Below are 18,273 nucleotides of genomic sequence, written 5' to 3'. Positions count from 1 at the left end.
TATCTCACTGCCTATCTCTGGCCCTGTCTCACTGCCTGTCTCTGGCCCTGTCGCACCCCCTAGTCCTGTCTTACTGCCTGTCTCTGGCCCTGTCGCACCCCCTAGTCCTGTCTTACTGCCTGTCTCTGGCCCTGTCTCACCCCCTAGTCCTGTCTCACTGCCTGTCTCTGGCCCTGTCTCACCCCCTAGTCCTGTCTCACTGCCTGTCTCTGGCCCTGTCTTTGGCCCTGTCTCACTCCCTGGTCCTGTTTCTGGCCCTGTCTCACTCCCTGGTCGTGTCTCTGACCCTGTCTCACTGCCTGGTCCTGTATCTGGCCCTGTTTCACTCCCTGGTCCTGTCTCTGGCCCTGTCTCACTCCCTGGTCCTGTCTTTGGCCCTGTTTCACTGCCTGTCTCTGGCCCTGTCTCACTGCCTGGTCCTGTCTCTAGCCCTGTCTCACTGCCTGGTTCTGTCTCTGGCCCTGTCTCACTCCCTGGTCCTGTGTCTGACCCTGTCTCACTCTCTGGTCCTGTCTTATGGCCCTGTCTCACTGCCTGGTCCTGTCTCTGGCCCTGTCTCACTGCCTGGTCCTGTCTCTAGCCCTGTCTCACTGCCTGGTTCTGTCTCTGGCCCTGTCTCACTCCCTGGTCCTGTGTCTGACCCTGTCTCACTCTCTGGTCCTGTCTTATGGCCCTGTCTCACTGCCTGGTCCTGTCTCTGGCCCTGTCTCACTGCCTGGTCCTGTCTCTGGCCCTGTCTCACTGCCTGTCTCTGGCCATGTCTCACTGCCTGGTCCTGTCTCTGGCCATGTCTCACTGCCTGGTCCTGTCTCTGGCCCTGTCTCACTGCCTGTCTCTGGCCATGTCTCACTGCCTGGTCCTGTCTCTGGCCATGTCTCACTGCCTGGTCCTGTCTCTGGCCCTGTCTCACTGCCTGTCTCTGGCCATGTCTCACTGCCTGGTCCTGTCTCTGGCCATGTCTCACTGCCTGGTCCTGTCTCTGGCCATGTCTCACTGCCTGGTCCTGTCTCTGGCCCTGTCTCACTGCCTGTCTCTGGCCATGTCTCACTGCCTGGTCCTGTCTCTGGCCCTGTCTCACTGCCTGGTCCTGTCTCTGGCCATGTCTCACTGCCTGGTCCTGTCTCTGGCCCTGTCTCACTGCCTGGTCCTGTCTCTTGATTTGGGTTGGGCTTATGGTTTGTGCAAAATTGTAACCTATGTTTGAGACCAACGCGTGGCTGTGGCTGTGTCAGAAGTGCGCCTGTGTCTCTCACAGAACTGGAACAAGATTCACTTTCTATGATCTCTCTCCCTCTCTGCTCTGATAGACATGAATGAGCCTGCAACGCTGATCTCTCCAGTGTTGCACTTCATCATGTATTTCCTTATAGAATCATAGCCGTGCGAAGGGTTCTGGAGGAGCTGCAGCACCCCTGATCAATTGAAATACATTTGCCAAAGTTATAGAGTTACTGCTGTCTGTTCAGAAAGAAATGAAATAATTCAGAATAGCCTAGTACACCATGAGAAAGCATATCCTTTAGCCACAGAGGAACATCAGCGTCTTTAAAAAAAATGTGTCTAGCTGTGAAATGTAGCCCAATAACAAGGCATAGCCTACAGTTGGGAACGCGCGGGAAATCTGTCAGTTAATAAACAGCATGCAGACAAAAAAGGCATTTCGTAATACTTCAAATACAATCGCTGGAATACACAGATTGAAAAGCAAATGGCTACTGCTGAAAAGAGAAGACTAATCGTTCAGCTGTAGGCTACCAAAATATTTAATCAACTTCCAAATAGACCTATTGTTTACAAAGTAAAACAAGAGAGAGAGGCTTTTGGTATGAGCGCATTGGCCATCACCAGCAATATTATGGTGCTTTCATGACAACTGGGAACTCGGGGAAAAAACTAAGTCGAGTCATGACATCAGTCATTTTCAGATCGGAGAGTCGGAGCTTGAGAAAGAGGCCTGAGTTTCCGACTTGGAATTCTGAGTTGGATGACCATTCAAATTAAATTTTCCCATTCGGAGCTTGTTTTTTCCCCGAGTTCCCAGTTGTCTTGAACACACTGAAGTCGGAAGTCAGAGATTTCTCAGTCCCGAGTTCCCATGTTTTGAATGCGGCATTAAAAAAGATTATGCCAAAGTCTCCAGTCATGTAAAATGATGTGGAATTGCATGGAATGCGTTTATAAAAGGCCACATATTTCCCAGACCCTAGGCCACTAAAAATGTTATCCATGTGTGCAACTTCTTTTGTAAGTGCCTCTACTCTACTGCTCTATGCCACTACGCAAATGTGATGATATGCATGCAATGCTTTACTTTAACAGTGATTTTCTTCTTTCTCTAGTGCGTTCCGGTACCTCAGAGGTCCCTAGATCACCACCCTCTCGCGCTCACATTTTGCTCCGGCTCCTCCCGATTGACAAATTAAGCACTGTGTCTGTCCCTAGCCTGCACTGCATGTGGCTAATTAGGATTTCCGTCTGTCTTTAATGATGGAGAGCTGGATGGATTCTGTCTTGTTCTTGAGGCCCAGCCATGATCAATGCTGCTCTGGTCCTCTTGCCGAGATAGCAAGCAAATGTGTTTCCATGCACATTATCACTACAAATGGATCATATTTTTTCACCCCAATACTATAAAGTAGGGTTGGGCGATATGGCCAAAATATCATATCATAATATGTTTCACATTTTTGACAATACTTTACGTTTTTGAATAATGAAGTTCTAAATATGCTTTATGACTAGGCCCTAGGGTGGAAACACATACATTTGAAGTGTTTTTAATGGAGCTTTGTCTATTCTGATTGTTTTATACTGTTCAATGAAATTTCCACCAAAAGTTGGAATGTAGTGGGACTTTGAATACAGTGTTGTTTGACATGACAACAAATGAAAAAGCCAGGGAGTGGTTATTGCGACAGGGTAGGGACCAAAGTTTTGGTCAGTGTTTCCCAGTGGACCCTAATTAATGTTACATTAAGTGTTTTCTCTTACTGTAGCTTTGATGTAGCTAAAATAGTAATGCTTCGCCAATTCCTCTCTGATTTAGAATATACCATTGCACAAACAACATCAGGCTGTATTAGCTAGCTAGCTACGTTTGCTCTGACTAAGTGCATTTAGCTGGCTAGCTAGCAAACTAACAAGCTATTAGCATTAGCGGCTAACAAAATGTATTTTAGCCACAACTTGCTAAGAAAAGACAAACTAGCTGTTTGCAGACAGTAAGATAGATGCAGATTGTTACTGCAAGTGGTTGTTGTGACTCATGGTAGCGCAAAAGCTGTTCTCCTTGAGTGACAGGGGGCGAGGCTTGGTGTCTGTGGAAGGAGAGAGGGAGAGAGACGACTCAAGTAGCAAACGGAGTAAACTATAAAAACTGGCATTATTACACGTGGCGGAGTGGCGTAACACATTTAACAAATATACAGCTTTACAAGGTAAAGTAAAAACCCAAACCGGTCCGTGCATCAATAGCAGTATATTGTAAAATATGGTATACCACCCAGCCTGTTGTAGGTCTAGTCCTCAGGAGCTAGTGCTTGCCTGTGACGTGGGCTGGTTCTGTTCACTGTTAGTCACACAGAGAGACTGACTTCTAGACAGAGGGCCTTTGTTCCCAGTCATTGTGAAGACAGCAGTATGATTAAGGAGCTGAGTATTTATTTTGTACCTTTATTTAAGTAGGCAAGTCAGTTAAGAACAAATTCTTATTTTCAATGACGGCCTAGGAACAGTGGGTTAACTGCCTTGTTCAGGGGCAGAACAACAGATTTTATACCTTGTCAGCTCGGGGATTCAATCTTGCAATCTTTCAGTTACTAGTCCAACGCTCTAACCACTAGGCTACCTGCCACCCATTATAAAAGGGCCTGGTTGGATATGGTCATACCAAGGCAATTTGGCTGGCTGTCTGGCTGTCAGCCCCCACTGAATTGCTGTCTTTGTTGCTTCCTAACCTTCCTGGGTGAGGTTTATGTAACTCCCAGCCAGCCAGTCAACCAGCCAGCCATTCAGCCAGTCAGAGAGTGCTGCAGTCAGCCCTGAAACCTGACACCAAGTCACTACTCTACTCTCTGGAGGGGGAGGGGCCCCCTGCCGCTGGGAAACCTGCCCTCCACAAGGCTGAGAGATGATTGGCTGTTTCTCTGGCTGCGGTTGGCTCTCTCTCTCGTCTGTAGGTCTATCAGTCTCTCTCGATCTCTCAATTCAATTTTCAATTTAAGGGGCTTTATTGACATGGGAAACATATGTTTACATTGCCTAAGCAACTGAAATAGATAATAAACAAAAGTGAAATAAACAATAACTAATGTACAGTAAACATTAGACTCACAAAAGTTCCAAAAGAGTAAAGACATATGTCTATATACAGTGTTGTAATAATGTGCAAATAGTTAAAGTACAAAATGGAAAATAAATAAACATAAATATAGATTGTATTTACAATAGTGTTTGTTCTTCACTGGTTGCCCTTTTCTTGTCACAAATCTTGCTGCTGTGATTGCACACTGGTATTTCACCTAATAGATATGGGAGTTTATGAAAAATTTATTTGTTTTCAAATTATTTTTGGGTTAGTGTAATCTGAGGGAAATATGTGTCTATAATATGGTCATACATTTGGCAGGAGGTTAGGAAGTGCAGCTCAGTTTTTACCTCATTTTGTGGGCAGTGTGCACATAGCCTGTCTTTCGCTCTGTCTCTCCCTAGCTCTTTCTGACTGCCTATCTCTCTCTTTATGACTGCCTCTCTCTGTTCCTCCAGTCACCCGGCCTCATCTGCCTGCTGGTAGTGGAGACCTGCCAGGAGTGGGTGGTATCTAGTGGGGGTCAAAGGTGAACAGGAAGTCAACTCTATTTAAAGTGGGGCGGTCTTGGCTGTGGACGGAAGGGGCGGGCTGTGGGGAGACACTAGAGGAGGAAATGGGTGGCTAGTTAGTAGAGGGAGTGGTGAGAGAGTTGTACTTGGATTTAGCCTAGACTGTGAGGAGCATGTGGGAACCTTGCCAGCCCCAAACTGCACAGTAGGTCTGAATAAAAACCCATTCCCTTTTATTCTGCATTTTTTCTCTCTCTCCCCCGCTCACAGGGGATTAAATAGCTTTGACTTTGTTGGCTGGCTAGGGGTTTGGAGAGGAGCGTGCGATAGCCAGCGGGTTCAGTGCTAACATGAGGTTTTGTGTGAGAGGAATGTGAGGGGTGACACAACCCAACGTGACCTCTTCCTTGAGCTGCAGTCAAGTTAACCTTTCACTGGCTGACAGGAATGAACTTAGCTCAACCACCAGGCAGCCAGCTGAATGCTAGCCTGCCTAGCATAGTCTGTCTCTGGGGAGAGAAAGTGGAGAACAGATTTACACAGTCTACTCTTCAGGGACTCTAATGAGACTTGCAGTGGCTCTCATTCAGTTAGACTTAGCTTAGCACTAAATAGGGAACCCAGCACTAAATACGGCAAGGGGAATAGAGGAAAGGCATTTGGACTGTGGATCATGACATTATGCTTTTAGTCAGCAGATTCGGCCCGCTTGCTTACAGCTGCACTAAGGTTAGACAGCATAACTGTGTTGATCAAGACACCGGGGAGTTAGCACGAGATATAGCTCGGAAAACCTACCTCAATATAGGGATGAGAAATGCATTGCACTCCAAATTGTCCCATTATCCCAACTGTTACACCAGAAAGTTCGAACGACTGATAGTTTTTTTGGAAAGCTGTCCTTTTCGTCCCCATGCTATTTAGCAGAAGCCACATCATTGAAATGGCGGCGCTAGAATGTAAGTTGAACATCAAACTATAGTCAGCCAATCAGGCTCCGTGCGGACTACGTCATCGCGCTGTGGAAATGTAAAAAAAAAGTTGCGGGTGGGGAATGGTTTAGTATAGCGTTCAAAAACACTGGAAACTCAGTGGGAACTCTGAATTTTTTTTGTTGAATGGCCATCCAACTCGGAATTCCAAGTTGGAAACTCAGGCATCTTTCTAGAGTTCCAAGATGTCTTGAAAGGACCATAGGTCAAACTTTACCAAAACTATGGATACTTGTCTGAAGTACAATAATTCATTGGTAATCCATGTCATTGTTGTCAAGGGTGGACTAACAAAGGCAATAAACAGCCACACACTAGGAAGTTGTTGTGTTTGTCTTTCAATAGTTTATTTCTTTGTTCCAACAATTTTGCCTTTGTTAATGCACCCTTGACAACATTGACATTACCAATTATCAATTAATTATTACCAATTAATTATAATTAGGCTTACCAATAAATTATTAACAATTCATTATAATAATGGATTACCAATTAATTATTGTACAGCCATAGATTTGGGAGAGTTTGACATGTACAAAGCCATTCCCCACACATGACTTTTATTTTGACATTATCACAGCGCGAAGATGTAGGCTGACTATCCTTTGTTGTTCAACACACGTGGCTTCTGCTACCTAGCATGAGGAGGAAAGGGCAGCGTTCTGGAAAAGTAGCAGTTATTCAATCTTGTAACAGTTGGGATAATAGAACAATTCGGAGTACAGCTAATTTCTCATCCCTGGATTGAGGTACGTTTTCCAAGCCGGCTCCACGGTGTCTTGATCTACACAGCCGTGCTGTCCGACCCTAGTGCAGCTGTAAGTAAGCAGGTCGGATCTTCTGGCTAATTGTGCTTTATGTGTCTGCTATACTTCATACTGCGTGCCTTTTTTTGCCTTTATGTCTAAGGAACACTTGTTGGTTTGCGTTAGCTATTCCACGGAGATGACAGTTGCTTGGTGTGTGTGTGTGTGTGTGTGTGTGTGTATGTGTATGTGTATGTGTGTGTGTGTGTGTGTGTGTGTGTGTGTGTGTGTGTGTGTGTGTGTGTGTGTGTGTGATAGATAGTTAGTTAGTTAGTTAGTTAGTTAGTTAGTTAGTTAGTTAGTTAGTTAGTTAGTTAGTTAGTTAGTTAGTTTTCACACAGGAGTCCCAAAGCGATCAGACAGGTTTGTCAGGTAGCTGCTGGTTCCTAGCCGGGTATGTTCACTGGTTTCCATGGCGCTGGGCCCTGAGTCAAGGGTTTGTTTACACAGAGAAACACTTTATTTCACAACATTACACTGACTCTGTAGAAAGGGATAAAATGTAGGCTAACGCTGTCTTCTGTCTGCCTTGGATAAAGTTTAGTTTTATACCTCTAGTCTACAACACATGCAGTTGGCCTACTGTCACTAACCATGCACACTATGACTCATGTTTACAGTGACTGCTGCTGCCATTAAGTTCATGTTTTAACATTTCAAAGTACAAAATGGAGGGTTGATCTTTTCTCTCAGAATGTGTAGGCATATGTCTTGCTTGGATCCCTGAGGTGAATATGTTGGAAGAATCCTGTGAATTCCTTCCTATATAACTCAATCCTCTGTTGCTCAGTGCAATTACTAGGTTACAGGTTTCAATGTTTTCATTGGCCTATTGGTCTGTGGCATTTGGCCTTCATATACATTAAACCAATCTCTGTGGAATGTTGAATCGCATGGTTGCTTTCACTATACTGCCACAAAGCTGCTGTTATTTTGTATGCCCTCACCTCAAGACTGTCCTGTCTGCTGAGTTGTCAGTATGAAATGCTTAGTATTGTGGCGTGGATCATTCATTTGATTTATAAAGACTTTCTTGACATTCCTGCTCAGAACAGAACTACAAGTCTGTCTGTTGTCCTCAGTTGAATGTGTGTGGCTGTCCCCTGGGCCCTGTCCTCTGGTGACCCTATAATTTGGTCTCACCGCCATCATAGTTCTGGATAAGTCCATAGTTGGCCGATTCCACGCCAGTTTCGATGGAAAATATTTTGAAACAATCTGATTGTTCTGGAAGTTCTCACATAGAAACTTAATTGGGAGGAAGGATGTTGGACATGCTTTTAACATTTGTATCACAAACCATTTTCTTGAAAATCATTATGAAATTGGCAAGTTCAGGCCCTTTTTAGACCTATACATGTCTCCTGTAAGACCCTATGATCTGTGAACTGCACATGATACAGACAACATCCTGGTGTCATTATACTGTAAAACCCTATGATCTGTGAACTGTACATGATACAGAAAACATCCTGGTGTCATTATACTGTAAAACCCTATGATCTGTGAACTGTACATGATACAGAAAACATCCTGGTGTCATTATACTGTAAAACCCTATGATCTGTGAACTGTACATGATACGGACAACATCCTGGTGTCATTATACTGTAAAACCCTATGATCTGTGAACTGTACATGATACAGACAACATCCTGGTGTCATTATACTGTAAAACCCTATGATCTGTGAACTGTACATGATACAGAAAACATCCTGGTGTCATTATACTTCTTATAGTGTTATCTCAAATATGGAGTATGTCTAGATTCTGAAATACAAATGTTCACATTCATTTATTCAACATAAAAATATTAATATAAATATCTCAAAAGTACCCTTTTTTATTTTGCTTATTTTTTTAACGTATTGTTTAGAACAATATACTTGTCAAAAATGTCAAATTTCCAGAGGGAGCTCTCTGGTACTTTTGTAGATATGATCCATTTTATACGTAGAAATGTACATTATAGGTCATTAACCAATCACAGCCCATTCAATCCATTCTCCCATTCACTGTGTTGGCGGTGCTCATAAAATGTATCATAACTTCAGAATTAGCAGAGAACCCACTGTGGAAATGTAATGTACTTGTAAAGGGTACTTTTGAGATATTCATATGCATGTTTTGTTTATATTGAATTAATTCATGTGAAAATGTGTATTTCAGAATCTAGACATTCTCCATTTGTTAGAGCCCACTATAAGGAGTATAATGAACCAATATGTTGTCTGTATCATGTACGATTCAAGGATCATAAGGTTTTACCGAAGGCATTTATAGGTGAAAAAAGGGGTCCTAAAATGGCCACTTTCATCATGATTTAAGAAAACAATTGTTTGTGATGCAAATGTAAAAAGCATGTCAAACGTAATTTCTCCCAATAAAGTTTATATGTGAGAATTGCCAGAACAATCTGAGATGGCAAAAATAGTTTCTCCGTTGCAGCACTGATGTCTGCTTTTTTGCTGCTAACTACCTGGCTTCTCCTGATTTAACCTCTTATTATTGAGAGCTATAGCATGAAGAAGACTGGTGATGAACCCACCAATTGCTAATTTGAATGCATAAATCATACTATTTTGTGTTACCACCAGGTAATGCTGATTCATTTCTCAGTTCTCAAGCAAGGAATAGGCCTACGTTTAGAAATTTGTGACACCCCACGACCCATTCAAACCTCCTACAACCCAAATTTGTTGAGAATCGCTGGTCTAAGCTCAAAGGAACCACTGTTGTTGGAATCCCCTCCCTTTATCTCTTCTCCCCAATAAGTTAGCTGCTCATTGGCAGGTTGTTTTGATGGCTATATTGAAAGTTATTCTGCAATGACCTTGAATGTCTGCTCATTGTAGTGCTTGCTAGGATAATGTAATAACCATTCAGCTTATTTATCTGGAGAGGCCTAAAAACCTTAAGGTTTTGGGTGTGTCACTGCACAACAAGGGGAACATTAGTTTGCCTGTTTCATTGGGTGCTTAGCTCCTGACTTGTGGTGTATCATAGAGGCTCTCTCAGACCTTCCCCATACTGTGCTAATGACAGATACAGCATAATCTTCAATGACCCCAGACTGCCCTCTCCCCTCTGTCACCCCTCTGCTATCCAATAGAATCCCTAACGACCAGGCCCAAACTACCTTACCCTCCCCAGTCCCCGTCCATCCATGAACCACTCCTATCACCATCCCTCTCACAGATGCAAATGGCCATGGCATGCCTCTCTTAATGAAATGAAGGAGTCAGTTAACTGAATGACTAATGGAGGCTAATAGGTGGCTGTTAGTAAAGCTTCTTCATTGGGAGCTATTTGAGGATGTGTAATGGGTGTGATGGTGCAGCCCTCTCTCTGCCATGGCAGGTACGGCTAATGATATCATAACCTATGTGAATTGCTAATCGCTGCATTTGTTAGGAATTACATGCCAAGCTGTGTGTGTGTGTGTGTGTGTGTGCCTGTATGTGTGTGCATGTGCCTGCGTGTGTGTGTGTCTTGGCCTGGGCCTTAGAGCTTTCTGGGTAATAACTATAAATATCTCCAACAGGCCAGAGAGGGAGGCCCACACACACAGCCTAGCGTACTAGGAGTGTGTACTTGGTTGAAGCTATAGTTCTCTTGTGTATAGATCTACAGAGTTTAATACCATCATACCACCTAGTAGTGTAAGTGCATTTCTTAGGAAATTAGGCCTAGGCTTATACAGTATAATATGTAACTTTGGACTGGGAACCTAATGTTATTCATGTTTATACCATGGCATTGTTGAATACTTGTTTCTGATTGGCTTGAAGGGCATTCTAGAGTGTGAGTTATTTAAGTGATAATGCCAAGAAGCCGGTGTTTGGAGGATATATTGGCACTGGTTAGGCTCGAGACCAAGCCAATATATCCTCCAAACACCGGCTTCGAGGGCAGTATCACTTTTATACAACGAGTTACCAACATATTCAAATAATGATTGACATGTTTTCATTAAAAACATTATTTTGATGAATTTATTCATACTATTTCATCCTTCCACAAAATATAGTCCCGACACAGATCTAGGGTTGCTACCCAAGCCGGCTGGTCGTTCGTTCTATCGGTTCGGTTGCCTGAGACGCGACCCAGTCGTTCAGTCTTTTTGTTCTGTATCTACAGTATGGACGTGACTCAGTCTTTCAGTGTTTTTGTTCTGTATCTACAGTATGGACGTGACTCAGTCATTCAGTCTTTTTGTCCTGTATCTACAGTATGGACGTGACCCAGTCTTTTTGTTCTGTATCTACAGTATGGACGCGACTCAGTCGTTCAGTCTTTTTCTTCTGTATCTACAGTATGGACGTGACCCAGTCCTTTTGTTCTGTATCTACAGTATGGACGCGACTCAGTCGTTCGTTCTAAATGTTCCATTGCCATAATGGCTGGCAAAGTTCTTATCCCTTGCTTGCTAGTTAGCCAACTACGGCTAACTTAGTCACGTCAAAAAGTATAGCCAGAATAACAGCGAGTAGCTGCATTTGCATTTGTTTAAGCTGTTTTTTAGTGACATTTATTTGAACACATCCATAACAATGAGCTAATGAGGTGCGATTTCGCCTGGCACAGAAAATGTGCTCACTCGTCAGGAAACTGATGTTCAGAGGAGCAAGCCAACAACAAGGCTAACACAATCACTTCAAATTGAAGCTGGAAAGACTGCTAACTAGCTTCATTTTTACCTTTTTTCAATTTACATTTCTTTGTATATATCCATAAAATGATGCCAGCTGATTAATGATTTCTACTGGCTGAAAAACGCTGCCTGACTGTCTGTCTCGTCCCGACTCCCGACACCTTCATTACTATGGGACAGCTGGAGATCGAATTTGAATATTGAAGCAATATTGCAAATGTCGGAGAGACAGACAGCAAGGTTTATACAAATCTCCACTGTTGAAAACTAAATGTTAGCCTAAAAGAAATGTGAGAATGTCTAGATGCTTTTTATAGTGGAGATCAAGTTTATAAATTGCTTAGCTGGGTTGATGAGACAATGGATTGCACTGTCAGATGGATCAGAGTAATTAGGCATTTTAAAGTAATAGATTTAACTGGTGGTAACTTGTGGAATAAACACAGAATGGATTGCGGTTTTAACCAATCAGCATTCAGGATTAGACCCACCCGTTGTATAATTCCCTATATTAGCACAGTAGAACTCAATGGCTAAAGTTCACTCTTACATGTTCTATGTTTGAGCTGCTTTTTAAAGCAAAACAGGATTGAAAACTTTATTGGCATTGTTGAATCATATTTTCATAATGGCTAGCTAGGACTGAAGGTTTGGTTAGCTAAACTAACAAGTTTGTTTGTTTGGTTACCACAGCAACTACTGTAACTATCTAGTAAAGTTGCTAGCTACTTCAGTAGATGTTGAACACATTTCTACCGGAAAATGAACACATTTCTACTGGAAAATGAACACATTTCTAGCGGAAAATGTGTTAAATTATTGCCAGGGTATAAAAGAGATAATCAAAGAGGGGCTATGCGTTCTCAGGAAAATAATGCAACTCTGTTGAAGGTCAGTTCCACTTCGCTAGCGCATCGTGGAGCACACCTTCCACATCATCCATTATTTTCCATAGAACGCATAGCCCCTCGTTGATTATCCTTCACAAATGGAATAAGAACAGTAGATTTTTTAATTCAATACAACTTTATTGATACTGTTTCTATACAGAATGGATAATTCCCTGTAGTTTCCCCCTTCCTAATCTGTAGGCCTAGGCCTACAACACATGGTCTGCAGAACATTAGCCTAATTAGGCTATGGTATTAGACTTAACTCTGTAACATGTCTGTCCTTCTACCACCCACATTTCTCCACATCCGCTCCTCCATCCAGATACAGGCAACCAGTACCCTTTTCACACTGAGCCAAACTAATCCGAGCTGTACGGGGCTGGCCATTTGCCTGGTTACACATCCAACATAGAATAAGAAAATAGTGGTATCAGAGCCAGACTGTAAGGACCACCGCCGGACAGGAGAAGCAGGTACGGGGAGTCAGACATTTATTCGGGAACAGACAAGGAAACAAGACAGGAACAGCGTCGGAACACTGGTAACACGGACATGAGACAATTAATCCCGAAGCGGGGAACAGAGCTTGGGAACAGACAGATATAGAGAAGGTAATGACAAAAGTAATTGAGTCCATGTGAGTCCAATGATTGCTGATGCGAGTGACGGGGAAGGCAGGTGTGCGTACTGATGGTGGCTTGAGTGCGTAATGCTGGGGATCCTGGCGTCCTCGAGGGCCAGGGGGAGGAAGAGCGGGAGCAGGCGTGACACAGACAGTATGGTTTGGGTCAACCCTATGTGAATACAGCCCAGTTAAATGCCATATATTGTACTACTGCAGCTCTGCCTAAGGCCCTTCTGCCATGTGACCTGCTAGAGCTGTGTGCCAGCCAGGCTGTGACATCACAGGTCAAAGTGGACCAGGTCAGAGAGTGAGGACGGAGGACCTGTAAGCCCTGTTAGCCCACTGAGTGTCACTTCTGTTATTAGCCTCTCCCCGGGACAAGAGGTTAGCGCCAGCACACCTTACCTTCCCTCTCCTACCCTGTGAAGGATCATTAAGGCCTGATGCTCTTTTTAATTGGTTCCGGAAGCATCGCCGTGCAGTGTGCCCCCATTCATTTATCAACTACACCTCTCTACCTCCCCTCTCTCTCTCTCACACACAAACACTCCATCTGTCTCTCTCTCTCTCCTCTCTCGCTCCTCTCTCTCCTCTCTCTCTCCCTCTTTCCTCACTCTCCATGCATGACTTTAAATTGGCCCACAGCCATAGGCCTAATTAACAGGCCTAATCTCTTCCCCACCTCCTGACAGACTAATCTATATTCCATTAACCAGGCAGTAGGTTTGGTCTCTGGTTAGGCTCTGGTTGGGAACTGGGAAGGTGAGTAGTGTTGTATACTGCTGGTATTATCCCTCTCACAACACAAGGCTAAGAACTATTCTTAGGGACGTTATGCACGAAGACGCGACACACTTTGCTGTGAGGAGTGTTTTTAAGGAAGAGTCGACGTCAAAGGTTGACTTCTAGGTAGACTTAAGATATTTTTAAAAGGAAAACGTTTAGGCAAACGCTGAAGTGAGAGAGAAGCAGTGGATCATCTCTATTGTATCTATCTGTACTATGCACTTTATTAGTCATCGAAAGAAAAGTAAGCTGTCATTGATTAAAGTTCTAGGGACCAGTACCACACACTGTCTCCTATATTTGCTCTGAAGGAACACTATGTTCACTTGCTCAGCTCTCTCTGTTACAACAGATACTCCCCTACTAGCCTATACACCTGGCATTACAGCACTACCTAGTGGGTGAAAATATAGGCTAACTGTTGATATGGTGGGTCTTGTGGGCTCTATGATTGGCTATAGTGTGTGCACAGTTATAGTGCGAGTTCCATCCTGTCCTAGGATGATAAATGTCAATTTCCCTAACGGTGTTTTAGTGGAGTCCTACTCAAAGGCCCGCAGAGGGAGGCAGAAGTAAGAGTGGCAGGCACACTAATACAGGCTCTGAGTCTGTGATGAGGTTATTATGGACTGTTTAGAGACTCACACCTGTGCCTCTGGCTCCCTCTTTATCTCTTTCTGTCTCTTTTACACTTTCTCTCTCTCTTTCTTTTTTTTACTCCCCCCCTCTCTGTCTCACTTTAGAGGGAAGCCCCCCAGCACACTAATTTCTCTGCCGGGAGGCCTATTTGCATGTTAACCATTGGGTTGCCAAGGCTCCACCAAGCCATGTGACCAGTTAAGCATGTGTGTTTGGCTGCCTGCCTGCGTTCACTGTTCCTGTTTCTCCCTTGTTTTCACCAACACATTCTCAGCCTAGAGAGACAATACACCCTGTGCAGAGCCAGTCGCTGGCAGCTAAAAGCCTTCCTGTGTATGAATCTACGTATACATTCGTGTTATTGAATCTCTTCCTAGCTTTCTCTATCTACCTCTATCTGTTGCTCCTACCTACCTACCTACCTACCTACCTACCTACCTACCTACCTACCTACCTACCTACCTCTCTCTCTCTCTCTCTCTCTCTCTATATATATATATATATATATACCTCTATCTGTTGCTCCTACCTACCTACCTCTCTCTCTCTCTCTCTCTCTCGCTCTCTCTCGCTCTCTCTCTCTATCTACCTCTATCTGTTGCTCTTACCTACCTCTCTCTCATTGAACAGCCTGTTATGTAGCCTTTTACATTATGATGTCGGTCCCAGACTAAAAGGATGCTGTCTGTCTGTCCCAGTGAACCCCTCAGTGTACTATACATCAGCGCACTGTACTCCATATCAGGTGTTGAAATGTTCATGCTCAACATGCAGTACATAACATGGCTGCATACCTGTTATTAAAATATCTCCCTGAATTACACTATACATACAGTATCTTTACCTGTTCTTCTTGACAGTGTTTTAATAGCTGTGCATTGATCTTTTTCAGGGGCTCTGTGAAAGTGAGGCTCTGTCTCTGTGAAAGTGTGGCTCTGTCTCTGTGAGAGTGAGGCTCTGTTTCTGTGAAAGTGTGTCTCTGTCTCTGTGAGAGTGAGGCTCTGTCTCTGTGAAAGCGAGGCTCTGTCTCTGTGAGAGTGAGCCTCTGTCTCTGTGAAAGCGAGGCTCTGTTTCTGTGAGAGTGAGGCTCTGTTTCTGTGAGAGTGAGGCTCTGTTTCTGTGACAGTGAGGCTCTGTTTCTGTGAGAGTGAGGCTCTGTTTCTGTGAGAGTGAGGCCCACTGCCACTATGCTATAGTTTATTCCTGTTGTATGGAATGCTCCCCTCTGGCATGTTGTGTCATTTAGTTCCCTTCGTTCCGTCTCTCCTAGAACAGGAGTCAAACTCCCAAGGCCTAGCCTGACAGCTAGCCTATATCAGATGCCCACTCAAACATGGGGAGAACACACATATAGCCTACCGCTAGTAAGCACGCACACAGACACACACACACACAGGCTAATTTATCTAGATATGGGCATGGGGACAAGCACATGGGCACTAGATTGGAGTTAACACAACCTACTGTGTACATCGTGACCTCCCACACATACTCTACATTGGACTTTAACCAGTCTTATGTTATTCCTACAGTTGTACTGTTCAATGTTTTGTCATGTTTGTAGTTCCAATGTTTGTAGTTCCAATGTTCTTCCACAGAGTTAGGTGTCTGGCAGGTTTTGTAAGAGAGTTGTGCTCAGACATCGGCTGGAGATAGCAGAGCCAAATGATATTGCAGCTAAGCTGTTGTTTATTTAGCCAGTCAGGAAGGAGAGCTTTCCTTTTAGCTTTCACCTTTGTTTGCCACTACTGATGAGAGGGCCAGTTAAATACATCAGTCAGTCTCTCTTTATTTCCTACCTCTCTCTCCCCTTCTCTTTCTCTCTAGTTTCCCCAACGCCTAATGGAAAGCTAGGAATATTGACATAGATTATGACTTACTTAAGGCCTACTAATCATACTAGTCTACTTATTAAAGTGATAAAGCAACACAGATCAGCTAAGTGAACTAGGCCTATGTCCTTAAGAGCTCAGTGCCCCCCTCAGCTATTATCCATGTGAGATAATTCTGCTCTAATATCATTAACCAGTGTTACATTTCAGACAGGGAGAGAGCTGCTGCTCTGCTGCAAATGTCCTTCCCTTAGCCACATAGCCATGTAGCCTTTAGCCTGTAGCTTACTAGTCTGTAACTTCAGACCTGTTACTGTTATTTCTAACTAACAGGGAGCTAACTATCCATCTCCAGGTACTTAGCCTCCCCCTAGCCACATAGCCATCGAGGCTAGCCATAGCCTGTAGCTTACCAACCTGTTTCCGGTTACTTCTGACTAGCAGGGAGCTAACAGTCAACCCCAGGCAATGTAGCCCTTTGTGTAACCTGAGAAGGGCCTTATATGTTGTGCACAAGGTTTAAAACGGGAGTTCACTGTGAAAACACAGTCATGTGCTTTAGAGCAAGATGTATGGCTCTTTAAGTTTGTGTGTGTGTGTGTGTGTGAGCACGTGCATGCGTGCGTGTCTGTCTGGTGATGTGTGTGTCTCCACTCTGGGACCTAACCCTGTGCCAGGCAGGCTCCAGGCCAGCCAGGCATGTCTGTCTGGTGATGTGTGTGTCTCCACTCTGGGACCTAACCCTGTGCCAGGCAGGCTCCAGGCCAGCCAGGCGTGTCTGTCTGGTGATGTGTGTGTCTCCACTCTGGGACCTAACCCTGTGCCAGGCAGACTCCAGGCCAGCCAGGCGTGTCTGTCTGGTGATGTGTGTGTCTCCACTCTGGGACCTAACCCTGTGCCAGGCAGACTCCAGGCCAGCCAGGCGTGTCTGTCTGGTGATGTGTGTGTCTCCACTCTGGGACCTAACCCTGTTCCAGGCAGACTCCAGGCCAGCCAGGCGTGTCTGTCTGGTGATGTGTGTGTCTTCACTCTGGGACCTAACCCTGTGCCAGGCAGGCTCCAGGCCAGCCAGGCGTGTCTGTCTGGTGATGTGTGTGTCTCCACTCTGGGACCTAACCCTGTGCCAGGCAGACTCCAGGCCAGCCAGGCGTGTCTGTCTGGTGATGTGTGTGTCTCCACTCTGGGACCTAACCCTGTGCCAGGCAGACTCCAGGCCAGCCAGGCGTGTCTGTCTGGTGATGTGTGTGTCTCCACTCTGGGACCTAACCCTGTGCCAGGCAGACTCCAGGCCAGCCAGGCGTGTCTGTCTGGTGATGTGTGTGTCTCCACTCTGGGACCTAACCCTGTGCCAGGCAGACTCCAGGCCAGCCAGGCGTGTCTGTCTGGTGATGTGTGTGTCTCCACTCTGGGACCTAACCCTGTGCCAGGCAGGCTCCAGGCCAGCCAGGCATGTCTGTGTGTTCCCCTCTCAGCATCAAATCAAATCAAATGTATTTATATAGCCTTTCTTACATCAGCTGATATATCAAAGTGCTGTACAGAAACCCAGCCTAAAACCCCAAACAGCAAGCAATGCAGGTGTAGAAGCACGGTGGCTAGGAAAAACTCCCTAGAAAGGCCAAAACCTAGGAAGAAACCTAGAGAGTGTTCCTGCTGGAGCACATGGCCCTTGCGTCATGTTCCAGGGAGCCCCCTCCCTCTCTTCCATCGCCCCTCCAGTCAGACTGTCAGCCAGGGAAGGGAGAGAAGGCTCGTCACGGCCTGTCCTTTCACATCTCGCATACATTTGTGTGTGTGGAGGTTTATCCTGTCACCTCTTGCGAGTGGGATTCTCTTCCTGGTGGGAAGTGAACACGGCTGTGTGGCTGGGTGGCCAGCATCTGTCTACGCCTCTCTTTCCCCACCAGAGTGTGTCTGAGATCACTGCTTTACCGACAGTCTCTGGGAGGGAGCTCTCAGTGTGTTAGTGTGCTGTACTAGGGACAGTACTGTGGCTTTTTAGCCTCATGGTTTCATGGTTTTGCTCACGTTGGTTGTTTGCTGTGTGGTTGTTTAATAGTGTATTACGTTTTTTCTCATAGTGGATTTTCATGTTATGATTCTGTACAACATAATATGGTGTCATTCAGTTTCTTGTGTATACGGTTTTATGTATAGAGCAATGTGCAATAAATGCAAGCCTGCATTCCATTTATGTTAATCTCTGTGCTTGTGTGGAAATCCAGTG

General features: G+C 44.7%; 1 protein-coding gene across 9 annotated transcripts in view; it reads left to right on the top strand.

The window, feature by feature from the left end:
• LOC115203297 (chromodomain-helicase-DNA-binding protein 9) overlaps positions 1-18,273 on the top strand; it is a 124,568-nt gene that overhangs the window by 19,599 nt on the left and 86,696 nt on the right. Inside the window, exon 1 of one of the 9 annotated variants that reach the window (XM_029767870.1) lies at positions 4,916-5,023. The exons of 7 other annotated variants lie outside the window; for them this stretch is intronic. The gene's annotated coding sequence lies outside the window, so the exon portion shown is untranslated. Of the gene's footprint in view, positions 1-4,915; positions 5,028-18,273 lie in introns of those variants that run through there. One more of the 9 variants, XM_029767869.1, reaches the window with a different exon arrangement.

The sequence above is a fragment of the Salmo trutta genome, chromosome 12 (assembly GCF_901001165.1).
Source record: "Salmo trutta chromosome 12, fSalTru1.1, whole genome shotgun sequence".
Lineage (NCBI taxonomy): Eukaryota > Metazoa > Chordata > Actinopteri > Salmoniformes > Salmonidae > Salmo > Salmo trutta.
This window is presented reverse-complemented; position numbering and strand designations above follow the sequence as displayed.